We start from the raw sequence: 27,980 nt of genomic DNA, 5'->3' as shown, positions 1-27,980 counted from the left end.
CTCCAGATTTGCCCACACCCCTGCAGTTGTAAGTCAAGCAGCAGCTAGCTCCTTAAAAACCTCTCACCTTCCTTGCTTACTTTCACACCATCCCCAGTGCAGCTGGCAAAGGGGGTCAGGCTTAGGAAGCAGCAGCATGCGAGCTCCATATTCTCTTTGCTCCTGTGAAACTAGCGGCCAGTGGCCATTCCATGCCGAAAGAGGATTCACAGAGCCTTCTGGAGAGTAGAGGATCAGAACGAAATTACCAGGAAGAGGAAGGAGAAGCCAGGAGAGAATTAAGAGCTAAAAGAAAGAAGGTGGCAACTCTTTGGGGCCATGTGGCATAGTATAAAGGACACGGAAGGAGGGTCGCCTATTGGCCATTTGCCTGCAAAGGAGGGAAGGTGGGCACACCTCCACCAAGAAAAGCTTGAGAGCTGCTGCCTAAAGAAGTGATCCAAATATAGCAGCTAAAAGAGGGAGTGCAAATTAATGTTTTACTCAAGAGGTTTCTGAAGGTCTAAGTAGTAGCTCAAAAGGCATTAAAGATTCAGCAACTGAGGAACGGGGAATGATAAAGGGAAACTTTTTTTTCTCCCCCGAAGTCAGAGGTATTGAAAGAAAAAAAAACAAACAAACACACCTGCACAGATGGGAGTAATACTCTGATCATTACAGTATACTCTGAGTGCTGTTATTGACAAAAGAAGCCCATGTGGTTTTGTAAAGATGTACTAAAGAGAACAGTGTGGAAAAGTAGGAAAGCATTTAAAAATATAAAGGCTTTTGAAGGGAAGCTTGGGAAAATCTAAAATATTTCAAGGCAAATTAAGAAAAAGGTCCAGAATATAAATATTGAGTCACAAAGCATCTGCTTTAACAGCAAACCACTAAGTACTGTATGTAATAGAACGGGGGTTTATACAAGATGATGTATTTCACTCTTCCACTACTAATTCACCTCTATAGTGGAAAAAGGTTGCATTTGTCTTTATAAAATGAGGTAGGTGGGCTTTGACCCAAACTGTATATTTAGAGGCCAAAGGAAGTAGGCTGAAAACACCAGAAAGAAAAAGGACACAATCCGCTATTTCCACCAAACTGCACTAGCTAGAAAGTAGGAATCAGGGTGGGTCACCAAATAGGGAACACTGAAAAAAGGATAGCCAGACAGATAGGAGAACCAGTCCCACTGGTTTTCTGTGAAGCAAAGAGGAAAAATGTGGCTAAATTAAAAAAAAAAAAATCAACTAACATTCAAGATACCTTCTGTAGAGACTAAAAAGGCATCATGGAACAGAATAAAGGTTCTCCAGTAATCAAATAATAAGGATATTTTAAACAAACAGAAGATGGGTGTAGGAATCTGTAATTGGAAATAAAACAGAACTAGGTCAACATAGTGGAAGAAGCTAGGATCTCTCTCACCTTACGGCAATGCAATGAAAACACACTGGTTGACCTGCTTTTAATGGCTGCTCCCAGAGAAGATAAAACAGTAGTGTAGTTGAGGGTAAACGGAATGTATCCACATCTCAACTGGGGGATATGGAGTTCAGTTTAGGTTTACCTCTATCTCCCTGCCTCCCTCCACCCCCCCACAACTACACCACTGGATGAGAGCCTGCTATGTAAAAATCAGCAATTTCTCCCTTAGCTCAAAGGTTTGTGCTTTGATTCAGAATGCCGTGGGTAAATGTAGCATTTGCATGTCTGCAGTCACATGCAAGTTAGTTACAAGTATTGCTGATAGGAGCCAGCTATTCAGACAAAGAGGAGCCTGAGGATTTTTTGCCTTCCTCTGTGGCGGGGGGCCCAGGTCACTTTAAAGTAGAGTAAATGGAGGATTCTCTGTAAGATGTCTTTAAATCATCGTTTAAGGCCAGAAGGGACCATCATGAACACCTAGTCTGACCTCCTGCACATTGCAGGCCCTCCTCTCCTGTAATAGACCCCTAACCTCTGGTGGAGTTACTGAAGTCCTCAAAGTCTATGAACAATTCCCTCTAGCGTTCCCTGGGAAACCTTTCAAAACACTAACTGTCATTTGTCCATTCACGCTCTAGGTAAAAGGCAAGCTTGAAAGCTGCCAATATTTATATTATAAATGAGTTGTTTTTGCCAAGACGGAGAAAGCCTTTGCATCCAGAACAAAAAATAGCACATTTAAAGTGCTTTATCTCCATCCCTCAAATATCTCCAGGAACATCTCCTAGGTGCATAAGGAAAGCCTTGAAACAGGGAATAGAAACCAAATCCAGAGCATGTGCACAAGCCAGCATTGCCCATACTCTCACTGCTTTGCTCAGACCACCGAAAATCCCATTTATATTGCAATAACGCCAAGAGGTCCCAACCAAGATCAAGGCCCTGTTGTGGCAGGAACTGAACATACATGTAGTAAGAGGCATACCTTGGCTTCAAGAGCTTACAATTTGAATAGAAGAAGCAGGCAAAGAAAGGATCATCCCCCCATTTTATAGATGAGAACTGAGGCAGAGGGATGAAGGGGTGAACTGAGAGATGAAGGGATTTGCCCAAGGTCATACAGGAACGCTGAATCAGAATCAGAAATGGAACTTGTATCCACTGAATGCCTGAAGCACATAACCATTGCTTCCTCGCTCTGTATAAAAAATTTCATTAAACAGAACCGCTGCCCAATACCTGAACAGATAAGATCAAGCAGTTCTTTAAGGAATACGCTGCACTTCAAACATACATCAGCTAGAGCCTAGGAAGTAGATTTGGACAAGTACAAATTAGTATCTTTTTTCTCCCAGGAAAATGATAGAGGTAAATGAATTAAAAAACAACAAAAACAAAACACAGATTGCTGAAGTCTACTGACATAGTTAAGGGAAATATGTTCATGGGGTTATTAAAGAAAATTAAAACTGGATGTAGCCCGAAGGCCAGTATTCTACACGAATGGTAAGTAAACATGGAGGGAATTAAAATGGATGTTGTAGAGCTTTCACCATATGCGCACACACACTGAAGAGTACTTGGGAAACTGAAATACACTATCACAGCAAAATAGTTGGAGGACATTTTTGACGGCAACAAAAGAAATACATCATTTGTTTAATACAATTCATCCATCAGCAGTCATTATGGCTAAAAAATGAATCACTGAATGCTAATTATAGAAAATTAAGAGATTTTTACATAAGAAAAAGGCACAAAATATGCTGTAAAGCACAACACTGAAGACCGTGAAACCTGACAGTACTTTGAGGGTTATGTGCCTAAAATCCTACATTCAACACTGTAGAATCAGAGTTGAAAGGGTTAGAATTAACTAAAATCAAGAGGATTACAAAATTAGCCTTTTTGTACAAACTTGGCTGGAGAGTAAGAAGCTGAGCAAAATCTTCAGGCTTCCCATGCTAACTTTGGGTCAGGCCTTAAGTGAAGAACAATCTTAAAATATTTTAGATCTACCAGTTCCCACTGACCTTAGCTAAAAAAAAAATAAAAAGATTTTGTCCATATTGTTTAAAAGCAGCTGATAGCCTCTGTAGGAAAAGGTGGTTTGATCACTGTGAGAAAGGCACATAGTTTCTGAAAGAAACACATTAAGTCACAGCTTTGTCTCAATTCCCTTCAGTTTTATGTTCCAACCCCCCCCCCCCAGAAGTGTGTCTGAGAAAGTCCTCATGCACAACTCCCATCTCATTCCTCCATCTGCCCCACTTTCTCAGGTCCACTTCTGCTAGCATCCTTACTGATGTATTCAATATAATTTTGCTTGATTCTTCTGCCCACCTAGTTCATGGGCCCCCAGAACTCAGCCTAGTGTCTAGTACCCCACAGTTTAATCTCCTTTTCATACCTCCCCACCGCCCCATTAGTTTCACATATTCCCCATTCATTTTAGGAGTCGACTGAAAATTATCCTACTTGGGTTAGAGTTGGCTCTCACCGAAGCATGGCCCCACCATGGGGCATATGTTATTCTGTATGATTGAACTATAATCATGTATATCACTGATATACAATTGCAGCAAATGTTGTTCAAGGTATGTCATGTAAGGTATCAATGGAAAAGTTACAATCCAATAAGATTATCCTGTTTGTATGTATGTATCATCTTTGTATCTAAAGTTATGAATATTAATTATGTAATTAAGTATTTCAAATATGTTTGCTCCTGGGGTAATAACCATAAGCTAGTTTACATCCAGTCTAGCCAGCACATTGTGAATGGACCATGATGGTGCATTAAAGAACACAATGGGCCATAGAGGAAGCTTGTCCCTGGCTGGTGAACCTTCCTGTGGATGCTTTACCCAGAATATGGGTAATGGCTGCTCCTATGAGTCAAAGCATGAAAGGGCATGTGACTAGCTCATGTGACCATGGACTTTAATTTTCCACAAACTAAAGCGGAGAGCATTCCCTCCACATGGGAGAAGGTATAAACAACCCTGGAAGCATCTCCATTTTGCCTCTTTCCTGCTCTGATCTCTGGACTATGGACTTACACTAAAAGGAGCATTCCAGCCAAGGGACTGAGAACCTTCCAATCTTTTGGAAGTTACCTGACACTTTACAAGCTAGCAGTTTATTCCTTCACTGCTTCAAACCTGATACAAGAACTCTGCAATGATTGTACGTATTTGATTTCCTTAACCATTTTTAAACTCTCCCCTCTTCCTATTCTCTTATAAATAAACCTTTAGACATTAGATACTAACGGAGTGGCAACAGTGTGATTATTGGGTAAGATCTGAGTTATATATTAACCCGTAGTGCAAGGAGGGTGGTACTCTCCAGTATGCAGTATAGGCAAGAGATTTTTTAGGGGGTATGGGATACCTGAAAGACTTGGGGCTGCACTCTGCTCCTTAAAGGAGCAGAACACAGCTAGGGAGGGCATTCATTCTTAATATGGCTTTAACAGGACAATGCACATGCTAACAAACTTAAAGGCTTTGTTTAAGTTTGTTAGCATATGCATTGTGCTAGATCAGGAGTCCTCAAGAGGGGAGGGGTAGGTAGGGGACGGAAGGTGTTTAAACAGTGTTTTTGATTCGGTTTCTCCCCGTTTGTCTGAATTATCCATGACATTCATACTGCATCACATCAAGTCCAAATCATCAGAGGAATGCCTCTGCTTGCACTGAGCAGAGGATGTTTGGATTCTGATGTCCGCCCAGTTCTGTAGCCCGACAGGTATCAGGTGTTGTCCCCAGTGTACCTAGAATTCTTCTTTGCACCCAAACTACTCTAACATGTATTTTGCTAACTGGAACTGGAGCAGCAAAACAAAGAAAACAAAATTCCTCATTTTCCAGCTTTGTGGGTGAGAGAACTATAAAGGAAGATTATAATGCTGGACACTGACGACCTTAAACCAGCTGCCTCAGGAATCTGCCAGGAACTTCGCTGAAAATATGTTCCTCATCTTAACAACAGAGCTAAGACTTATCACGCATCTGCCCACCTTTATTTGAATGAAGCTCCTTCTGATCTGAGACCACAGGCATTGTCAGTTCTGTCCAGAACAATTTACAAACTTGGAACCTAATCCTGTAAACTCTTAATCATTTGATTCATCCCATTGAAGACAATGGGACTATTTGCATGACTATGGACCACTTTTGTGGCCTGGTAAGAGTTTCAGGAATCTGTTCCTATAAAGGAAGTTGAATCCCCCACTGAAATGCAATGTTTGGATACAATACCATAAAGCAGTTTAGGATACAGTTCTACTTAAAATTTGTCCTTTAGTAAGGCATACTTATGCTGAAATGGGTCCTCACCCAACTCCCATATTCCCTATAAACAGACTGATACACATTTTGGGGGAAAGTGAGTAGTTAAGCATGTTAATGTTTGTATATACAAACACCCATTTCATCGCGGTACTGGAAAATATAGCTGAACTTAATTTTCTATGGAATTTGAAGAAAGTTTAACAGCCCCAATTGTTTTCTGTGTTAATCAATGTGAATCTGAAAATATTACATGTCTTCTAAGAGAAGAGAATGAGTCCACACTTACTGAAAAAGAATTCCTTCCAGTGGTGTTCAGAAGAGTGCTACAAGACCCATACATAAGCTCATGAGCAGAGGGCGGAGAGGATACCTGCCCATATTATGACCAGCAAATAAATTAATTAATTAATAAATAAATAAATAAATATCTCAAAGAAGCAGAGGTTCATAGATTTGCAAACCTAAAAACTTGAGGTTAAACCACCTCAGCACATACAAGGTTTATGAACATTAAAAAGTTAACTGCAAAAGGAACACTGAAGTCCATTAACCTGAATGTTTGCCAGCCAGTCTGCCCTCACTGACTAAAGGTGCAGTCACACCTGAACAGCTAAAAATTAACCTTGCCCTTTTAAGCTAAAGGGAGTCATGTCACTGGCTCCATCTCTGTTGTTACATAACGGATAGCAAAACTCCAGTGGGGCATGATGCTGGCATATAAGATCTCAGGTATGTGGTGTGATTTTTCAGAATCCCTTTTGGGAATAGTCACGTAGGTGAAATAGCTGGTACTTATGATTATGCTATTTCTATCCATGTATGTTCATCTTGGTATCTGAAGTCATGAATATTAACTGTGTTTACTACATGTTTGCTCCTGTGAGAATGTCCACAATTTACGTCCACATCCACTATTTAGCCAGCACATGAAGGGACAAGTCAAGTTGGAAAAATCATGGAGCAGGTCCTCAAAGAATCAATCCTGAAGCACTTGCATGAGAGGAAAGTGATCAGGAACAGGCAGCATGGATTCACCAAGGGAAGGTCATGCCTGACTAATCTAATCGCCTTTTATGAGGAGATTACTGGTTCTGTGGATGAAGGGAAAGCGGTGGATGTATTGTTTCTTGACTTTAGCAAAGCTTTTGACATGGTCTCCCACAGTATTCTTGTCAGCAAGTTAAGGAAGTATGGGCTGGATGAATGCACTATAAGGTGGGTAGAAAGTTGGCTAGATTGTCAGGCTCAACGGGTAGTGATCAATGGCTCCATGTCTAGTTGGCAGCCGGTATCAAGTGGAGTGCCCCAAGGGTCGGTCCTGGGGCCGGTTTTGTTCAATATCTTCATAAATGATCTGGAGGATGGTGTGGATTGCACTCTCAGCAAATTTGCGGATGATACTAAACTGGGAGGAGTGGTAGATACGCTGGAGGGCAGGGATAGGATACAGAGGGACCTAGACAAATTGGAGGATTGGGCCAAAAGAAATCTGATGAGGTTCAATAAGGATAAGTGCAGGGTCCTGCACTTAGGACGGAAGAACCCAATGCACAGCTACAGACTAGGGACCGAATGGCTAGGCAGCAGTTCTGCGGAAAAGGACCTAGGGGTGACAGCGGACGAGAAGCTGGATATGAGTCAGCAGTGTGCCCTTGTTGCCAAGAAGGCCAATGGCATTTTGGGATGTATAAGTAGGGGCATAGCGAGCAGATCGAGGGACGTGATCGTTCCCCTCTATTCGACATTGGTGAGGCCTCATCTGGAGTACTGTGTCCAGTTTTGGGCCCCACACTACAAGAAGGATGTGGATAAATTGGAGAGAGTCCAGCGAAGGGCAACAAAAATGATTAGGGGTCTGGAACACATGAGTTATGAGGAGAGGCTGAGGGAGCTGGGATTGTTTAGCCTGCAGAAGAGAAGAATGAGGGGGGATTTGATAGCTGCTTTCAATTACCTGAAAGGGGGTTCCAAAGAGGATGGCTCTAGACTGTTCTCAATGGTAGCAGATGACAGAACAAGGAGTAATGGTCTCAAGTTGCAGTGGGGGAGGTTTAGACTGGATATTAGGAAAAACTTTTTCACTAAGAGGGTGGTGAAACACTGGAATGCGTTACCTAGGGAGGTGGTAGAATCTCCTTCCTTAGAGGTTTTTAAGGTCAGGCTTGACAAAGCCCTGGCTGGGATGATTTAACTGGGAATTGGTCCTGCTTCGAGCAGGGGGTTGGACTAGATGACCTTCTGGGGTCCCTTCCAACCCTGATATTCTATGATTCTAAGTTGAATGGCCCATTAAGGAACAGTTAGAAATTCACAAAATGTCCATTACATGTAGACAGGCATTTTCCAGGGTCCATTGTGAGCTAACTAGAATATGGTTGGGGGTGATGGACATCTTGCGCATGCGACTCCAAACACCATCTTTCACAGTAAGAACAGATTTCCCTTTACTTGGCACTTGGCAGAAGCTAAAAGGCCCTGGCCTGGAAACACATCCATTTTGCCTCTTTCCAGCTCCAGCTTCTGGACTATGAACATCTACTGATGGGAGCATTCTAACCAAGGGAATGAGGACTTTAAGGTAGTCTGGAGCCTTCATATTTCCTTGATCCTTTGCAGATGGACTTATGAATTGGATATGGTACAGAGACTGTTCTAGGCACATTGATTGCGGATTTCTCCCTTGCAATGGACAAAGATCAGACATCTGCTGACTTTCCCACAAGTCAGCAGCCTTTGATATCTGTGGTATAAGCAACCTAGCCCTTGCTTGTGTGGTTTTGTTCTTTCCTCTCCATACATCAAAGCCTGTTTGCATTGAATTCCTTTTGATCTCAAAGGGAACAGGATTTGGCCCCAAGAGATCAGAGAATGTGATTTTGATCAATTGCTGATCTGTTCAGAGACAGTTCTCATGCATGTTCTGCCAGGCTGATTTTGATTGCCCCTCCTGTATGTTATGCTGAGGAAAATAAAAAAAACCCCACAAACGATTTGGGCTGGAGTTCTATCAAGATGTCCATGGCACACACAGTTCTATGCCTCTTTTCCATCGAACCCAGATGGTGTGGCATCTTTGCTTTCCTAGTGCCTGGCGGACAGCAAGACTTAGATAAAGGCAAGCTGGCAGAAGCTTAGTTTGGACATAAGGGAGGCACTGATAGTGTGTTAAGGGAAGTTGGGGGTGATCGTCCTTCCTATCCTTCGTTCATTGAAGACGTTTTCAGTTTGGGGTGCTGTTGGATCCTCAACGACACCTGGAAGTACAGGTGGCACCAGGGGCCCAAAGCATCATGTAAAATTTTAGACAGGTAAGGGGGGTGTTGGAGGGGATGGGGAGAGCGTGGGGGCCCCAAGCTGGGGAGGAGTCACGGTTGTGAAAAAAGGGTGACACAGAAGAGAAACCCAGAAAGACATCTGCACCTGTGTAACCCCAGTGGCTTCAGCGGAACGGCTCGCGTGCATAGCGTTAACCTGGCGTGCCAGTGTTTGTGGATGGCATACTGAAGCTGTATTTTGGAATATGGGGAGGGTGAGGGTAGGGGAAGGTATCTGCAAGGAAGGAGCTTAGTTAAAGACAAACTTTTCATCTGTGCATCTCAAACCACTTTACAAAAAAAAGAGGCCAGTATCATTATCCTCATTTTACATATGGAGAAACAGGCACAGAAAAGAGAAGTAACTTGCCCAAGGTTACCCCATAGGTCATTGGCAGAGCCTTGAATAGAATGCAGAACTCAAGCATCCTAGTCTAGTGCTCTATCCAGTAGCCAGTACCACTGCCTGCCCTATGAACAGCATGGTCTTCCCACCCCAGGAAGCACCTCCAAACTGATGTCTTAGGATGGAACCTTGTACTGGTGCAGAGGTCCTATAGACTTCAGCACACACTAGCAGACTCAGCCCTAACAGGTCACATTGCAGGGAAGAGTGGATATATAAGCTAAGTCTGTTGCAGTTGTGTACAGAAAACCTTTGATGAACTTATAAGGTGAATAAAAATCTCTCACCTTCTTCAATTTTATTTTCTTACATCACTGTAGGGGGGAGAAAAGAGTCTGTGTGTGCGTGTGCGTATATATATCAATAATTTATTATCTTAATAGGTGGTAGAACATTATCTACAAAATAAAAGGCTGCAGTTTGTCAAAAACAGAGCATGAAAGGGATTTATGCTGGGATGTAGATTAGAAAGAACCACCAATATGAATTAGCAAATCAACTGCAAATATGGTACATTCAAGTGTAACTTTAATGTAACTTCAGAGATTTTGGTGCATAAAGAAATATATGTTCTCTGAAGTAATATAAACAACTGCTTCTCACTACAGAGCAGTGATCCATTTTAAATGGCTCACAAGGCCCAAACCTACACTGAACATGTCTAATGCTGCCTCTCTCCTCTCACTCTATTTCAGCAGATTTCATTGGACTAGGTTGAAGCTTTTGTTCACGCAGTTACTTTGTGTTTGACATTTGGAGGTGAGAGGTTCCTTATATAGGCATACCTCAGATGGATCCATCACTTTTTTTTTTTTTTTTTTAAGAAGTTTGTTATGGGAGTACTAGATAGGGTGACCAGATAGCAAGTGTGAAAAATCAGGATACTTTTTTTTCAGATGTATGGGGGTACAGTTGTGCATAAGACAAAGCCTCTAATATTGGGACATCTGGTCACCCTAGTAATTACTCGGTTCAGCAGATTAGTAATGGGGTGCAGAGCCTTTCATTGCTAGGTTACTGGTTTTATCTTACCTTGGATTAGTAGGAACTGAATATTATGCTATTTTACTTGCACACAGTTCAGCATAAAGCACCGTAATTAATCTCAGCACTGTTCTTAATAGACAAGTATTTTTAATCACCCAATAAAAACCCAAGCCCCTCCATCCCAACGGGAATCTCTGTTAATACCCAGCAGGGGAACCTAGGATTGGAACTACATTGATATGGAGATTGACTCTCCAGGCATGCTGACAAGATGCTGTGCAGAAACTTGCATTATTACTGTTATTGCTGTACCTGCTTCATAGCGACAGAGAGCTCGATAGTTTCTTGTGCTATTATGGTCCTACGTCATTCACAGTAGCATTAAAGATGTACACATTCCATTCTTTGTAATGGCAACACAACAATAGTTCCATTGCAATGAAATAATCCTGTTCCCTAAAGGCAGGTCTACACTACTGCTTAAGACAAGTCCATCTAACTTATGTGACTCAGGGCTGTGAAAAAGACTCTCCTGAGCAACGCAAGTTACAACGACCTAAGTGCTGTCCACGCTGGCCCTATGTTGGTGGGAGATGCTCTTCTGCTGACATAGCTTCTGCCTCTCATGGAGGTTTAGTAATTATGCCATTGGGAGAGCACTCTCCCGTCAGCACAGGGTGTCATCAGACCTGCTATAGTGGCACGGCTGCACCAAGTGTAGACCTGCCCTAGGCATCATCTGCAGTTTCTCTCCCCCACCCCCAGCCTCCTCATTCAAACATGAATTCAAGTAGGCTTGCAGCAAGTTTTCATGGTGTGAACTGCATCTTAATAGAGAAATGCGCTCAAGACTTCTCTCCTCCCATTTTCTGATCCCATGGATCACCTCTCTTGCAATCAAATGCTATCCTCGTGTTACAGCAAATAAAAAGGAAGTTAATATTAGAAAAGCATTTACTGTCGTTTTAGCTGCGTTCATGCAATTTAGCTGATGCAGTCCCCCAACTGTGCTGTGACAACACATCTGCCATTACCACGCCTCATTCCTCTTGCTTTTCAATAATCCAGAACCAGCGTGTACTTCTATTACTCAAAACAAGTCAACCTCTCTCTCCAGAGGCTTCTGCTACTTTTACAAAGAGGCAATAACACCTCAGAGAGACAAGGTGGGTGACGTACTATGTTTTATTGGACCAACTTCTGTTGGTGAAAGAGACAAGCTTTCGAGCTTACACAGAGCTCTTCTTTAGGTCTGGGAAATGTACTCAGTGTCACAGCTAAACAGAAGGTGGAACAGATTGTTCAGCATAAGGAGTTAACATACATCATAAGACACTGTTCAAGGGGATGTGGCCTGTTAACACCTCTGCAGTCAGATTAGTGGATTACAGACAAAAGATCATAAATCCATTGTCTTTATTAAGACCTTGATTTTTAGTGTCTAGCAAAGTTATGAATTTAAGCTCCCAGGCTCGTGTATTGATGGTGTTGGGCAGGTTCTTTGAGGAAGAAGACTGGGAAGTCAGATATGGAGTGTTTCAGAGTAACAGCTGTGTTAGTCTGTATTCGCAAAAAGAAAAGGAGTACTTGTGGCACCTTAGAGACTAACCAATTTATTTGAGCATAAGCTTTCGTGAGCTACAGCTCACTTCATCGGATGCATACTGTGGAAAGTACAGAAGATCTTTTTATACACACAAACCATGAAAAAATGGGTGTTTACCACTACAAAAAGTTCTCTCTCCCCCCACCCCACTCTCCTGCTGGTAATAGCTTATCTAAAGTGATCACTAGAAAAGGAGTACTTGTGGCACCTTAGAGACTTAGTGATCTCTCTGTGAAAAGTGTTTGCCCACAGGGGATATGGTGTTTTTTGCTTTTAGAATTTTTCTGTGCGAGTTCATTTGAGAGTGTAGCAATTGTCTGGTTTCACTCACCTAGTTGTTACTGGGGGCATTTAGTGCCCTGGATGAAGTACACCACTGGTTGTGATAGGCATGGGTAGAACTCCTGGATCTTGAAAGGTGTGTTGTGGGGTGACTGATCACCATAGCAGTGAAGATATATCTGCAGGGTTTGCATCGGTTACAGCAAGTCTGGTGCCACTTTGAATTGGAGGGTCCCGGTCTATGGAGAGCTTACTTCTGATGATGAATTTGGCTAGGTTGGGGATTGTTTGAAGGCCAGAAGAAGGGGGTTCAGGAAAGATTTCTTTCAGGATAGAGCCCCCATCAAGTATGCGTTGTAACTGTTTGAGGATACCCCCTATGGGGTTTTGCCATATCATTTGGCATTATGAAGTGCTTCCTAGGTTAGGATGAAGATCATTCCTGGATTAAAAATAGACAACGGGACTTTCATTCACTAACATTAGTGGGCATGAGATGGTGTTGCCACAGGGAAGCCACATTCAAGACATCCAATTAAAGAGCTAGACATATTTTTAAAAAAAATAAACTTCTTCAAAATACGTTTGGCTGTGCAACGAGCAACATCTGCGACTGCAAAATGGCAGCTGTGCCTCACTTGGGTGCTGTTATGGCAGAAACTGGATAAGAACAACTGGTGTGATGAGAGGGCAGCAGCATTACACAGGTGATGTGCTCTCTCTCTCTCACACACACACACACACACACCCCTATTACCATCTCAATCCAAAACCAAGCTGTGACTCTCTCTAAAGCCTGTCTCTCTCTCTCTCTCTCTCTAAAGAAAAAGCTAATCATTAAGTGCTGGTTAAAAGAAGAAGAGGGGAAAGGAAACGTGATTTATAGGCAGCAGACTATAAATGACAGACAGAACACAGCCTGCTTTGATTGCTATGAAGTGGCAATGCAAAAATGTGTTTTAGGACCAGATATAGCTAGAAATATGATGCATAGAAATTATCTTTCAATGGAAGGTAGGGTAACCAGATGTCCTGATTTTATAGGGACAGTCCTGATATTTGGGACTTTGTCTTATATAGGGCCTATTACCCACCTATCCCCTGTCCCAATTGTTCACACTTGCTGTCTGGTCACGCTAATGGAAGAAAGGTATAGGAGAGGTACATGGAGTGGAGCCATGAGGGGGGGCTATGTATGTGAGTTTATGTAGGTGCACTTTCCCTGAATTGGAAAGCTCTCATTTTTAAGTGGGTTTGACAAATTTACTTGCCTATTGGCCCTGACCCTGCAGAGCACCAAAACATATGCCTGATTCCATGGGTGTCAACAGGCCCTTATGAACGGGCACCTATCAGTTGTGGCGAATTGGAAATTTTCCTTAGCTGACAGGGAGAGGAGTGAGTACTTGCCCTGTGTCATCTCGGTAGAATTGGAGCTCAGATGAAAAAGAAAATTAAAAAGCTCCGTCTTGTGGTCATGAGAAAAAAAACTTTCTGAATGTGAATCAGTGTCAATCAATGCAATGCTGTCTCCTTTCCTCTGCAAAGAGAGAGACGATCTAGCTCTGATAAAATAGGAGCGACCCAAACCAGAGTCTAACTTTAAAGCTAATATACCTACCCCAGCCCCCCAAAATGCAGAGACCACGGTATTGATAGTTTGAAGGGCAGGCTGGGCCACTTGACCACACAAGCTTGTCACCCAAGTTCACAACCGACTTTCATTTGCGGGCATCAACATCTCTCACATGCAGAGGCGCCAACCTTTCCCTGAACCGTCTTACAGAATTTTTATTAAGTATTTTTTTCTCCCAGAATTTGCAGTCCAATTTGCATGCCCCAGTGACGTTGTGGGATTTTGAGCCTAATTTCTGAAGTGACAACCATAACAAATTATTTCTTTAAAGGAATCAATTCCTCCTTGCCCAAGCACCAGAAAGCAGAGCTCAGCTTCCTTGGATGCCTCTCTTTTTTTTTTTTGATGAAGAAGAAAAAAATAATCCCGAAAAGAAAACCACACAGACAAGTTGAGATTTTAATGAATGAATGATCCCAATGTTCCCCAATGCCCTAAACATAGGATTAGTTTACTTGAAAGGGGGAATGCACATAATTTTCTCAGTAGGGAATATAGCTGCAAGAATCTAAATCCAAGATTCTGATCAGCTCTTTCACACAGTAAGACAGGGCTCAGAAATGATTTTCTGTTTAAGTACATAAGATCAAACATGTTTGTCATTTTAGCCTTTTTATTCTGTCTGATTTCTGGATCTTCAGACATATTCTCTTTAGATGTCATTGCCTTCAAGCTTTTGCTTTTATCATGTTACCCACTCTTCTTGAGCTTTCACACATCAAAATGTCTGTTAGGTGCATTGTTGAAGAGAGGGTTTCATGAAAGGTTCTCAATAAAAAGAAACTAAAAGGAGTGCACGTCTGAAAAGTTTGTATATCAACTCAATTTGTGGGTTTTTTTTTTTTTTTTTTTGCGGATTAATACATTTTTTCTAGATGGGAAAAAGGTAGTTGCAAGTACTTCCAATCCGTTTGTTTGGTTTCATTAGCATGCCAAAACCCATAAACAAAATGGGAGTCAACTCGTACGTCTCAGATTCTTCAATTTCTAGATGGAACATATTTCTCTCTCTAGAGCAGTCAACCTTTATTGCTCTACCAACTGAACTGCTGGCTATACTAAACCTCAAGTAACTTTCCATTTTAATGGATTACCTAGACTTCTTCTGGGGTTTGTTTTGCCATCTCCGATTACTGGAAAATCAGCTTTCACTGACTGGTTTTGATTTTGGAGGGGTGGGCAGTTTCTAGGACAGGGTTACACTTTTCCAAGCCGTTCTCTATCGTCACTTACACTAGATACCTTTGCAATTGGGACTGTAATGAAAGCTCAAGATGCTGATACTTGTTCCTCTCAAGAGCAGATTACTGCTTGAAAAGTGCTCAGTGGCAAACAGTGGAGTGCCATTTGGAAAAAGCTATTTGGCCACTGATTCACCTTTCAAGATTATTTACCAGACTCATATATATAAAACACCTGGCAGGGGTCTTTGCAATAAAGTTCCGCCATAGATCTCAACTTGGGCATTGGGGGAGAAAGTCTGCAAGTCAATGAGAGGGGGGGGTTTATTAGTAATAGTATTACAGTAGCATACAAGTAGTAAAAACCAAGCACTGATTGTGCTAGGAGCTGTACACACATACAGCAAGACAGTTTATGCCCTGACAAGTTTACAACCTCACTAGACAATGCAAAGGACTACTTAATCCTGCCTCAGTGCAGGGGGAATGGACAAGATAACCTTGAGGTCCCTTCTAGTCCTACACTGCTATAGTTGAAGGATTATTAACCCCACATCACAAATGGGGGGGGGGGGAACTGAGACAAAGATGCCAGGATTTGGTCAAGGACATACAGGAAATCTGCCAAGTTAGGAACTAATCCTCATCGTCTTGGTCCTAATCCACTCTCTCTGGTAAAAGATCTTCCTTCCTCTTTAGTAGATATTCATTTCTCCAAAAACAGCAACCAAATCAGGCTAGTTTTGAGCCTCTGGCACACTCGGGGTGCTGGAACAATTAGCATAGTGGGGGTTTTGAGAGCTCTTGAACCAAACTGTTAACACTGTATGTAATGGAAACCACTTCAAGCCAGGGGGTGTGGCAGCACCCACCACACCCTTAGTCCCAGCACCTATGGACACACTAGTGGTAATATTAAAAGTATATTGCTTAGCTTAGAAAAAGTTTGTTTATCAAAGGGAGCAATTTTTCCCCAGCCATTTCAAAACAGTGACAATATCTCCTATGAAACCTAAGCCCACTGGCTCTCAACTCCTTACATTACCAATTTTCAGTACCCATCAGTGCTGCTACAACAACAGAAACGGGACCAAATAAAAAGTTACTTGCCAAAAACCACTCTCCAATTCCTATGCTGTGAAGAGAACACCTGTCACACAGCAGCATCTGCTGCCAAGTTGCCTAGACATGACCACTTGCTTCTACTGCATAAAAAAAAATCTCCACAGCTTGGCTCACACCTATTATTTGTCTACTTATTTGGATTTAAGGGGGAAGTTATGTAATATGCATGAACTTAAGGAATGAAAAATTGAAAGAAGTTTTCTTAATTTGTTGCCATAGTTACAGTATTTCTAGCAATTCTAAACTGTGCATTCCCTGAAGCATATAATATTACCCTATTTTTCAGTTTGATCATCGATGTTCCTTAAATACATTTGCATAAAACAACACAAAGTCTTACATTTAAAGTATTGCAATAAAGCAGAGCCAAAGGGAACCTTTTCCCAAGGTAATTGCAGAAGGGTTTCAACTCCAGGGGGAAAAGGAGCTTTGTAAATGAAACTGTACTTTATTTTCATGCTGCCTAGAGAAAATCTCAGCTCAGAATGGCCATGTTTTGCACGTCCTCAGAAATCTATTTGTTTTGGAATTAGACTTGTGTGACTGACCTGGATCTGCCACGTAATCTAAGAATATTGATATACAACCTAGTTATTGAGAGAAAAGTCATAACTTATACTTGTGGCACCTTAGAGACTAACCAATTTATTTGGAGCATAAGCTTTCGTGAGCTACAGCTCACTTCATCGGATGCATACTGTGGAAAGCGTGTATAAAAAGATCTTCTACACTTTCCACAGTATGCATCCGATGAAGTGAGCTGTAGCTCACAAAGCTTATGCTCAAATAAATTGGTTAGTCTCTAAGGTGCCACAAGTCCCCCTTTTCTTTTTGCGAATACAGACTAACACGACTGTTACTCTGAAACATAACTTATACTATGGTAGCTGAATGTTTATTATACACCTATAATGCCTGAATTCAATAGAAACAAGCAAGAATGCAACACAGTGGCTTCCCATATAAGAACTGACCCCCACATGCTTGAATGATATTGTGACAACCTGTTAAGAACTTAAGAACGGCCACAGTGGGTCAAATCAATGGTCCTTCTAGCCCAGTATCCTGTCGTTTGACAGCGACTAGTGTCAGATGCTTCAGAGGGAACGAACAGAACAGGGCAATTTATTGAAAGCGATCCAACCACTGTCCTCCTGTCCCAACCTCTGGCAGTCAGAGGCCAGGGACACCTAAGGGTTACGTCCCTGACCATCTTGGCTAATAGCCATTGATGGGCCTATCTTCTAGGAACTCCTCTAATTCTTTTTTAACCCACTTTATATTTTTGGCCTTCAAAACATCCCCTGGCAAGGAGTTCCACAGGTTGACTGTGCGTTATGTGAAGAAGCACTTCCTTTTGTTTGTTTTAAACCTACTGCCTATTAGTTTATTTGGGTGACCCCTGGTTCTTGTGTTATATGAGGGGATAAATAACACTTCCCTATTCACTTTCTCCACACCCTTCATGATTTTACAGATCTCTATTTATTTATTTCCACTGTAAAAATGGACCATTTATTCCTACCCTTTCTCCCCTACCTTTTAACCAGTTGCTGACACATGAGAGCACCTCCGCTCTTATTCCATGACTGCCTACTTTTCTTAAGTCTTTGTTGAGGGACATTGTCAAAGGCTTTCTTAAAATCCAGGTACACTATATCCACCAGATCATTCTTTTCCACATTTCTTGACCCCCCTCAAAGTACTTCCAATAGATTGGTGAGGCACAATTTCCCTTTACAAAAAAGTCAAGCTGCAAGCCTTGTTTTGCCAACACTGGCTATTACCAGGTCAAGGGGTTGTCAATGGTTAAAGAGTGACTTGATTTCCTGTGATGGGTAGGTTGTAAAATACACACTCCATGTAGCAGGGAGGGAGCGCACCAGCTGGTGAGTTAAGGGACTATCACCCAGACGGACAGAGACTCTACAGAGGATCTATAAGAAGTTAAGCCTATCAGGGTCCCCATGGAGAAGATGATCAGATACCTGGGTAAGCTAGGCATGCATACAATCAGATTTATAGTTTTAAGATCTATTTTCCCTGAAATGCTCTAATACATACATATTTTACTTTAAGAAGGCAGTGTGATCACTGGTTACCCCAGTCATTGCTCTCAGAATAAACAGAATTGCAGGGCTTGGACAGAAGTTAGATTTGCTGGAAAAGCCATGGTTGATACATAGGGGATTGCAACCCAGCACCCTGTCTGAGAGTGGGAGAATTACATTAGTCCATCCTGAGAAAGACAACAGCTAGAGGCCTGTAAGGGGGTACATTCAAAGAGACCAGGAGGGGTCAGAGGTGCAGTTAACAAGGGAACTCTGACAAATTGCTGTGACAAAGTGAAAATTTTCTGTAATATTTTTATGATGTCTGTGTGCGCACCTCAGTTTCCCTCTGTACTTTGCATTGCTAGCCAGTGGGTGTAAAAAAAAAAAGTGTTAAAAGCTGCTCTTGGGACAGAACAAGATGCACTGGGTGTTGTATCATTTAACGGTCTGGGGTGGAATGAATGGGTCATTAAAGGACTGGCTGAAGCTAACTCCATATCAATGACCAGAATGCTCACACCTAGGAGCCAACAGCCAAGAGGAAGGAGATTTTCCTCCACTTAGCAGGGAAGCAGAGCAAAGGCTGCAGGTTAAGAACAATGAACCAAAAGGCATCAGGATTCTACGTGGTGGCTTTTGTAGAGAGACAGGCACTCTCACCTGCTGGGACTGATGGAGAGAGAAACAGAAATGGATTCCATAGCAACTTGGCTGGCTGATTGCACTGGCTTGGCCAGAATGAATCATGTCTTCATCTTTGCCTCTCTCTGTGCTGACCTAAGGACCTTCAGAATCTGTATGTCAAGTGACTAAAATCACCACCTTGCTTTGAAAAGGCTGCCTTGTGTCACTGCGAATACTCACGGAGAGCATTGCACCCGGAAGGGGCACAATACTAGTTCTCCCGCAGGCGTCTGGCTTGGCTGGATTCACTGCAGGGAGCCATGGAGAAAAGCAGGGATCACTGGTGCCTGAAGGCCCAGTTTCATCATCATGGAGGCCATGGGCCTTCCCTTGTGGAACGGCATGGGTCATTGGGGGCTGGCCCACTAAAGGGGTCACTCCAAAGGGACTAGTTACAGGCTGGGGCATAGACCAGACCCTGTGGATCTATGGCACTTGTATACTATACTTAAATATTTTTTCCTCTAGTCAGTTATTGCAAAAACAATATTTCAACTTGTACCTGACACAACAAATAGCTGGATGCCCATCCATGATTCTGCTGAAAAATAGCTAGAAGAATATATAGGCAAAGAGACAGCAATGTGCATGTATGACTGCTCTTCAGGAATGCTGAAGACTGCTCAGCAGTATGATCCACCAAGAGCACATTACCCCATCAACCTGTGGAACTCCTTGCCAGAGGGTGTTGTGAAGGCCAATACTATAACGGGGTTCAAAAAGGAGCTAGAAAGATTCATGGAAGATAGGTCCATCAATGGCTATTAGCCAGGATGGGCAGGAATGGTGTCCTTAGCCTCTGTTTGCCAGAAGCTGGGATTGGGTGACAGGGCATGGATCACTTGATGATAACCTGTCTGTTCATTCCCTTTGGGGCACCTGCCATTGGCCACTGTCAGAGGACAGGATATTGGGCTTGATGGACCTTTGGTCTGACCCAGGATGGCTGTTCTTATATGCTCTGTTCCCTTCATGGACTCCTTGTTGAATACCTGGTCAAATTCAACATTGTGTTTCTCAGCTTCAAATTCCTTCATAAGCCTGAGCTGAGTTACTGGCATGTTCGTTCTGATCTCCCTGTGATGTTTCACAGCAACAAGGGTTTTGTCAACTTCAAGGAATAAAAACTTGCATATACAGTGTAATGCAGTCTAAAGGGAAGGTGACTATCTGTATTAAAATGGGCACCAGTGTTGCATAATTTTGAGAAATCTTGTACAAAGTATGCCTTGGAAGGGTTCACTGGAAATGTTGTAATCTGCTAAGTATTATCATCCTGTTTTAGATGTGTGTATCATCATTGTATGCCAAGTTATGAAAATTTGCTTTGTGTTTAGAGCTCAAACAACGTCCACAGGTTAGCTCTTCAGGGATAACAAAGACAGTGTAAAAATGGGCATCAGCACAGCATCCCCAAAGACACCTCAGACAGCAGGTAGGCGAAGGTGCAAGCTAGAATTTCCAGTTCAGATAAAGGAGGGATGGTAGAGCACTTACGCCATGAAGCTGCCCGACGTGTAACACAGACAGGATTTTTCCAGCAAAAAACGTCAAGATATAAAAGGAGTGAACAAGAGCCCCAGCCACCTCTTTCCTACCTCATTTGCAGAGGCAACCTGTGGGGAGAGGGCAGGGCATGTGTGGTCACGGGCCCCCTCTGATTTGCTGCTTGGCTTGTTCTGACCATGCTCACACAGACTGAGCACGTTCAGTAACACTGCTGAAGCCACTGCTCTCGCTCTGCCCCTCCCCCCACAACCACTATCGGCAGGCCATCTACACGTCTACTCCTTACCATTAAAGACTGCCGTAGAGAAGTCACATGACTGACCATAAGACTGACTTGTGTCTTGTGCTCTGAAATGAAGGTCTGGAAATGGAATATATTTTACAGCATTGTGTACAGAAGTGGTTATGCTTCATTCCATATGATTTTGGAACTGACTCATGGCTTTCCAAGTGAGCTTGGGGCCTTCCTACGTAAAATGTAACTGATAGCTTTAATTGCAGAAACCACAAGATAATCTGGAGTCTGGTTAGAAATAAGACTATGCTGTCTGATAGCTCAGGCAAAATCTGTAGCCATACAGTACAGATCCAGATTTCAGTTTTCATAGCTCGGATGAAGATGGTGTAAGAGACCAGAGTAAGGTGGTAGATAAACAGTGTAAAAAACAAATGGGTTCCTCTGAATCATCCTATGAAATGGCCATCCCGCATGGGCAGCTTGTCCTGCCTCAAGGTGATGATGTGTCAAAAACTACCCTGACTAGATCATTGCAATCCATGCCAATCTTGGGGTAGAAGTTTCATTACAGGACAATAAAGATACAGCATCTAAGAGGAGATGAATTTTGACCCTTACCTGGTGCCCTTTAAAGTCAGCGGAACTCTTTCCATCAAGTTCCATGGGAATTGGATCAAGGCATTTATCTCGGATACGTGCAATAGGATGTATGCAGAGGGCCTCATTTGGGATGTGCAGGTAAAGCTGTAAATCCTACAGGTTTTCTGCTCAGCATATTTCTAGTTATTTCTCACTATTAGCTTAGGGCTCACTGGACTGTTTGCCTTGGTGTCTCTCCTCAAAATGTTCATGATATGGTAATGTGTTCTGGTCAGCCCTAGTACTCACCAAACCAGGAAGTGTCCAGTAGATTTCATAGAGAAATAATTAAACAAAAAGAAAGTTAACTTCATATATAGTTCTGTGCTGATTTCCCCACATAGCATGGTTAGTGGGGGCCTTTAGTGCATAAATCTTGGCTTAACTCAATTTTCATTCTGCATTTGCAGTTTCATAAGAAGTTTTAAAGTAAGGTCATACATCAGTGAAAATGAAAAAAAAAATAAAATAAAGGGAGAGCAAGTAATTTGCAATAACTGAAGATAAAATTGTTACACTGCAAAGGGATTGTGTGACATCCAACACACCAAAAGGTATTAGTTCCTTAAATAAAGCTCAACTTGAATACAATATATTGAATGCCGAGGAAGATGAAATGCTAATAACCAGATCAAAAGTGGATATATGAGCAGGGAGATGAGGCTGGGAAATTGCTTGCCAGACAGAACAAAGAAGAGGACAGGAGTAAAGTTATTAGCTCAATTAAATAGAAAGATGATTTGATGAAAAGCTAAATAAAATAAAACCAGCAAAAATAAATCAAGTATTTAGAACATTGAAAAAAGTATAGGGACTTAACTCTATGGGTAATATTGATTTAATTGACACCTTCTGGGCCAATGTAATCTGAGAGGCTTCTCTAATTAATGAAATAATGTTACAGTAGGTTCTCACCATGAAGTAAATACAACAACATTTAACCACAATATGGTATTTTCAATCAGAGGATTTCACAATGCTTTACAGATAGGCAATCATCATCACCACAGTTGATGGGCAGGAAGGAGAGACGATATGGGTCTAATCTGCCAGATGCTGAACAGAAAATTCTTCTGTCAACTCTCATTCCCCCATAGTCCAACCACTGAGCAGGGAACCTTACCATCATGGACCATGACAAAACCTTTGGAGAGAGTGAGGTTAGAGTCCAATGGGCTACAGTAGAAAATTTCCACAAAATTCTTATGAAGCCTTTTCTTACATCTTATTCTGCTAACTTTCAACTCATTTAGGGATGGACCTAGAGATACTGAGCATACAATGGTGCATTGTTTGCACTATCACTAAAAAAAGAAGAACCAAAACCCCAAAAGGGCCTTGCTTAAGTAGCATATCAGATCAGTTAGTCATCTTGATGAAAGAAATAACTGTCATAACCCACCCAGACTAATTAGAGTACAAAAAGAATAAAAGATCAATTTTTCTAACGTTAGGAGTAGCATTTGCCGTGGGGAAGCCCGGCTGATTCAGCAAAGCAAGCAGGAGCTCTGGGTTTGTGAAGTAAGCTATCACCTGCTACGGGAAGAAAGGTGTATTAGCCAAGACACTAGAACTGTTCTTTTTCTGGGAAGCAGGGAATGGGGAGTGGGAGTGGCAAGGGAAGAGAACAAGTGACGAATCTTTAAAAACTTAGTCTTCTGGTGCCAGATATAGGTAAAAAAGGGAAAATAATCAAACAATTCCAGCAGGGTGGGGGAAAAATGATATATACCCTCAAGTGATATATACCCCCTCAGTAGACATTGGCTATATTTTTCTCCTGATCAGAAATGTACTTCTTGATCATTACAGACAGAAGGCACTGCCTCAGCTCATTACTATTTGCATTACAATAACTTCTAGAGGCCCGTGGTACTAGGCAAAACAGAGAGGATTCCTTCCCCAGACCTCTTGTATATCAAATTGTAAGACGACAGGTGGAAATACAAGCAAGGGTGGGGATGGGGGGCAGGAAGCACATGGTAACAATGAGATGGCCTGGGAATGCTGGGGAATCCCCCGGAGCTAGAACCTGTTGCGGAAAGGGCGGTATGGTCCTCCCTACTCTCCATGCTGGCGTCATGACCCTCACCAGGAAAAGCGGTGTAAAGGAGAGAGAAGAAGATGAACAGTGTAAGTAGTGGACACAGCACAAACATGCCTTTGACAATGGACTTTGGCCAACAGGGAACTCTACAGAATAAACACATACTATATGAAGCATTCGTTTTATTGGTCCTACTATTCATTGCACTAGCCATTCGTGTCACTGAGTGACCTTCCCGCTCTCAGGTTAGAGAACCAGGTGAATCTTTAACCCCTCCAGAAATGCCAGCCAATCTTTGCTTTTCTTCCCACCCACTCTTTTCCTTGCATTCATTCCTAAATCCCATTCTCTCACTTTTAAACAGTTATTGGCCTCTCTCGGCCCTTTTAAATCTCAGCTAGAGCTTTGAGAAGGGTTGGCCAGTGCTGGACACAATACTCCTAAATTCTACCAAATCTGCAGTTTCCCTTGAGTTCTTATTATACGCTGATCCCAATGAGTACCTGACGGGACACCACTGTTGGATATAACGTCAAAAATGTTCTTTCCCAGGCGGACATCTTTGGGCAGAGCGATGCTGTCACAAGAAAAACAGTGGGGGTGGGATGGGCTAATACAATGCTTAGCTATTTTAACAGGAAAAGAGTGATGGGGAATAGAGGCAATATTATCTTTGTATATCGCATTGTCCAGATTTGGTGTTCACTCTTTGAAATGCTACAAATCAGAGAGGGTTCAGAGAAGAGCTACAGAAACAATTACAATGAGAGGCTAAAGCAGGGCAGTTTATTTAGCTTTAGATGATTGAAGACAAGTTCAGGAAGTAAAGTGTTCGTACTCTATAATTAGCACAGAGGCAAGATGTCAGATAGGACAGGGCTCTTCAATATAGATGCCAAAGGTATAACAAGGTCTAATGGACGGAACTTGATATCGGTAAAGTTCAAACTGAAAATAAAGGCATGTTTTAAAATATAAACAGTGAAGGTAACCAGCTATTGAAACAGGAATGGGGTAAAAACTCCATCAGTTTGAGACTTCAAATCAGGAGTAGGCATCTTTCTGGAAGACATGCTATCTACCTGATACTTATAAGATACTTATATGATGCCTGTTACCATATTAACTGAGCACTCACAATCAATGTATTTATCCTCACAAAGCCCCTGTGAGGCAAGGCAGTGCTATCATCCACACTTCACAGAAGGGGAACTGAGGCACAGAAAAACTAAGCCCCTTGGCCAAGGTCACAGAGGAAGGCAGTAGCTGAACAAGAAGTTAAACCCAGGTGCATGATGTCCTAACCATTGCACAATCCCTCCTCTCGATCAAGCTCAAGTTGAAAGGCTGGAAGCAGGAAATCTATGGCCTGTGTTAAGCAGGAGTATAGACTACATGATCATTACAGAGCCTTTAAAATCTCTGAGTAATCTATTCACAGTGACTCCCAGTATCTCCTGCCATCTATATCTATTTCAGCACTGGCCTGAAGTTAATCTGCTTTTTGAACCTTTAGGTATTATCAGATTTTTTTAAAAAAAATGTTAGAGTTCTTCTCTGTCTCCATGAATTTGACTGCTGATGGACTTTAAAAAAAAAACAAAAAAACCCAGGGAAAGTGAGCTGTGCTGTTTATTGTAGATTAATTGTTTCATAGAACTGGACAGAAGTTTTTCCCATCCTATAAACATGTTTCACGATTTCACAGCCATTTCCCCATTCTCTAGTGGGATGAACTTTTTCAAAGTGAAAAAACACACACACACACACTCTGGAATAGCCAATAGCCTGCTGGTTATAATACTTACCTGGGATATGGGAGACTCAGGTTCCAGTTCCTACTCTGCCCCATTTGGAGCAGGGACTTGAATCCAGGTCTCCTGTACCCTAAGTAGGTCTCAATTGGTCTCTCTCTCTCTCTCTCCCGCCCCCCTCCTCCAACATGGACCCAAGAGATCTCTCCTGTTAAACTTTTATCAAACCCAGTATGTTCCTGTGAAGTGTCCCAGTTCCAACAAATCAGTGTTTTCCGACAAAGAACCATTTAGATGAAAAATTCCCCACCACCTCTACTACTGAAGGAACTGTACCAGCTGGGGAAAACTAAGCACAGAACTTTAGCATTTCAGTCCAGTTGCAATTCTGACATGAACACTGACCGACGGCAGGCATGCAGAATTGCATTGTACAAAGCTTTTTGGAGAGCACTTAGTGGTAGCTTTGCTAAACTTTGCCAGTCAGACTTTTCCCTAGGGTGTGTCACTTGAATTTGCCGGCCATAGGGAGCTTAAAGCCATTGGTAAGATTTAGCTGCACTCTATAAAGGGAAAAATTTTAAACACAACACAACAACTCTGCTGATTAAGTGATTGGTAGGGTATTAGTAAATAAACCAGTGGACTATCCTGTAATCCCCTTTTATGTGGGCTTCTGTAGGATAACTTGTGGGACTATGTGCCTGATCCTAAGCCCACTCAAGTCAAACAGTCTTTCCATCAACTTCAATGGCTTTTGGATCACCGACTAATTACAGATCCTCGGCTACCATGGCGACAGGCAGAGCAGAAGAATGTAAATGGCAAAGGACTACACTTTGGATTTGCAATGATTTGAGCCACCAAACCATGTAAGACCCTTATGCTTCTAAGTTTCATACTCAGGGAATATCACAGTTTATAATTTCCTGTGAAGGCAAATTAGAAAGCTCACCTGGTTTAGCGAGTGGCTTTTATTCTGAGTGTTATGACAAGGACTGTACATGCCGTAAGATGAGGTAGAGAAGGGGTTGTTCTACAGGACACAGCAGGCTTCAATTCCAGTGAAGCCATGAGTAAATGGGGCCCCTAGATCATCCACTTCTAGCTTTTACCATCATTGAAGTCTAGCCCAGGAGTAGACTGGATCTTCTGTGAAATGGGAATATTTTTCTTTTAGCCCTTCTGATCTCAGACCTCCAACTTCCCCTAATGGGCATCAGAGTAAGAATTGCTAATGCAAAAAACAAGCAGCTTAAAACCCCAGAGCTGCTATATGACTTAAGTGCCTCACATGAAGTCCCTAGAGTTGTCTTTTTAGTATTTTTTTTTTTACGATCCTGAAAAATACTTTGTTCACTCCCCCCCCCCTTGCCATCCTAATGTACATGGATTGCTGGGCACAGATTCAGTTAGAGTGACTAATTACTTGTGTTGTAATGATCAACCTGCCTAATTTATCACTTCTTTGAACATTTAATTAGCCAGCAGTGCAAGACAATTAGGTTCTGAATTAGGATAAATTGAACTGCTAGTTTAGCAGCTTTAAGGATATGGAAACCACCACCAATCACTGCTATGTAAATATTCAACAAAGTAGTTAAAGCACGAGAATCTCAAAAAGATTAATAATCCTGACATGCAAAAGACTTTGAAGAACCAACTGTGACAGTTTTATATTTCATCAAATCTATATGTGAAGGTAAGTTGCCTGGAAGGAGATGTTGCTTAACATGGCATCTTCCTGCTTCCTTGTTAACTCTGTCTCCCTCTAATGCAAGAAGAATAGAGAGGTTTATGAGTGTATTACTGCCACCAAACTAATGGAGCTGGTACTTTAGCTGAAGTGGTAGACGCACACCCTTTTTAGATCTCGAGGTCTTGGGTTCAATACCTGCCCATTCAAGGGTTATAAAAGCACAGGACTCCTGGTTCTCAGACAGTTCCAACAGTCCAGAGATTAGTATTAAACAACCCAAGGGCTACAAGCAGGTCTGAAAGATAAAGTTCTGGTTAGAAGTTTGAGGAATGGAGTTCGTTCAAGACTCTAGCAGCAGATGGAGAAGCTAGGGTGCATCTGGCGCAAATGCGCTCTCTACATTAGGTTGTTTGCCTATCAGAAGTAAGTTACTGTAATAGTCTGGAAATGACAAAGGGTAAAACTTTCAAAAGTTAAGGGACTCAGGCACTTAACTCCTATTTAATTTCCATGTGATTTGGGTTCCTAAAAGCCTAAGTCAGTTTGAAAATGGAATTTAGGGTCCTAAATCCTTTAGGCACTTTTGAAATTCTCCCCCAAGATATGTACACACACAAATGCACACACAGAGCCATCAGCACCGTAACATTCAAGTGCCTAGTAGTTCCAAGAAATAATGAACAGTCTGGTGCTTACTAGGTGGATAGAGTACGGTAGATGATTAATTTCTTGCTCTAGGGACAAAGATATAAACCGACAAAGGTTTTAAAAAAAAAATCGCTAAAAGAAACCTCAGAAATTGTCCATGTACAATTGAAGTCTGGTACCTGTTAATATAACAGCTATACAATTTTATTCCTAAAAAATTCTAAGTACACTTTTTATTGGTATATTTAGTGCTAATTAATCCATTTTGAATTGTTTGCCTAAGCTGCTCAGTAATATCACTTCATTAAGAAGGCTTCAAATTAAAGAAAACTAAAAAGACAGTTCCCACCAGAAAGCTATCTGCACGGATTACACCAGCACTCTCAAATTAGAGATGAAATTACAGCTTTCCTGTTACCGTGAGAACAGCAACATTTCTCACAGGCTGTTAAAATTATTAACT

This window comes from Lepidochelys kempii, chromosome 17, assembly GCF_965140265.1.
Source record: "Lepidochelys kempii isolate rLepKem1 chromosome 17, rLepKem1.hap2, whole genome shotgun sequence".
Lineage (NCBI taxonomy): Eukaryota > Metazoa > Chordata > Testudines > Cheloniidae > Lepidochelys > Lepidochelys kempii.
This window is presented reverse-complemented; position numbering follows the sequence as displayed.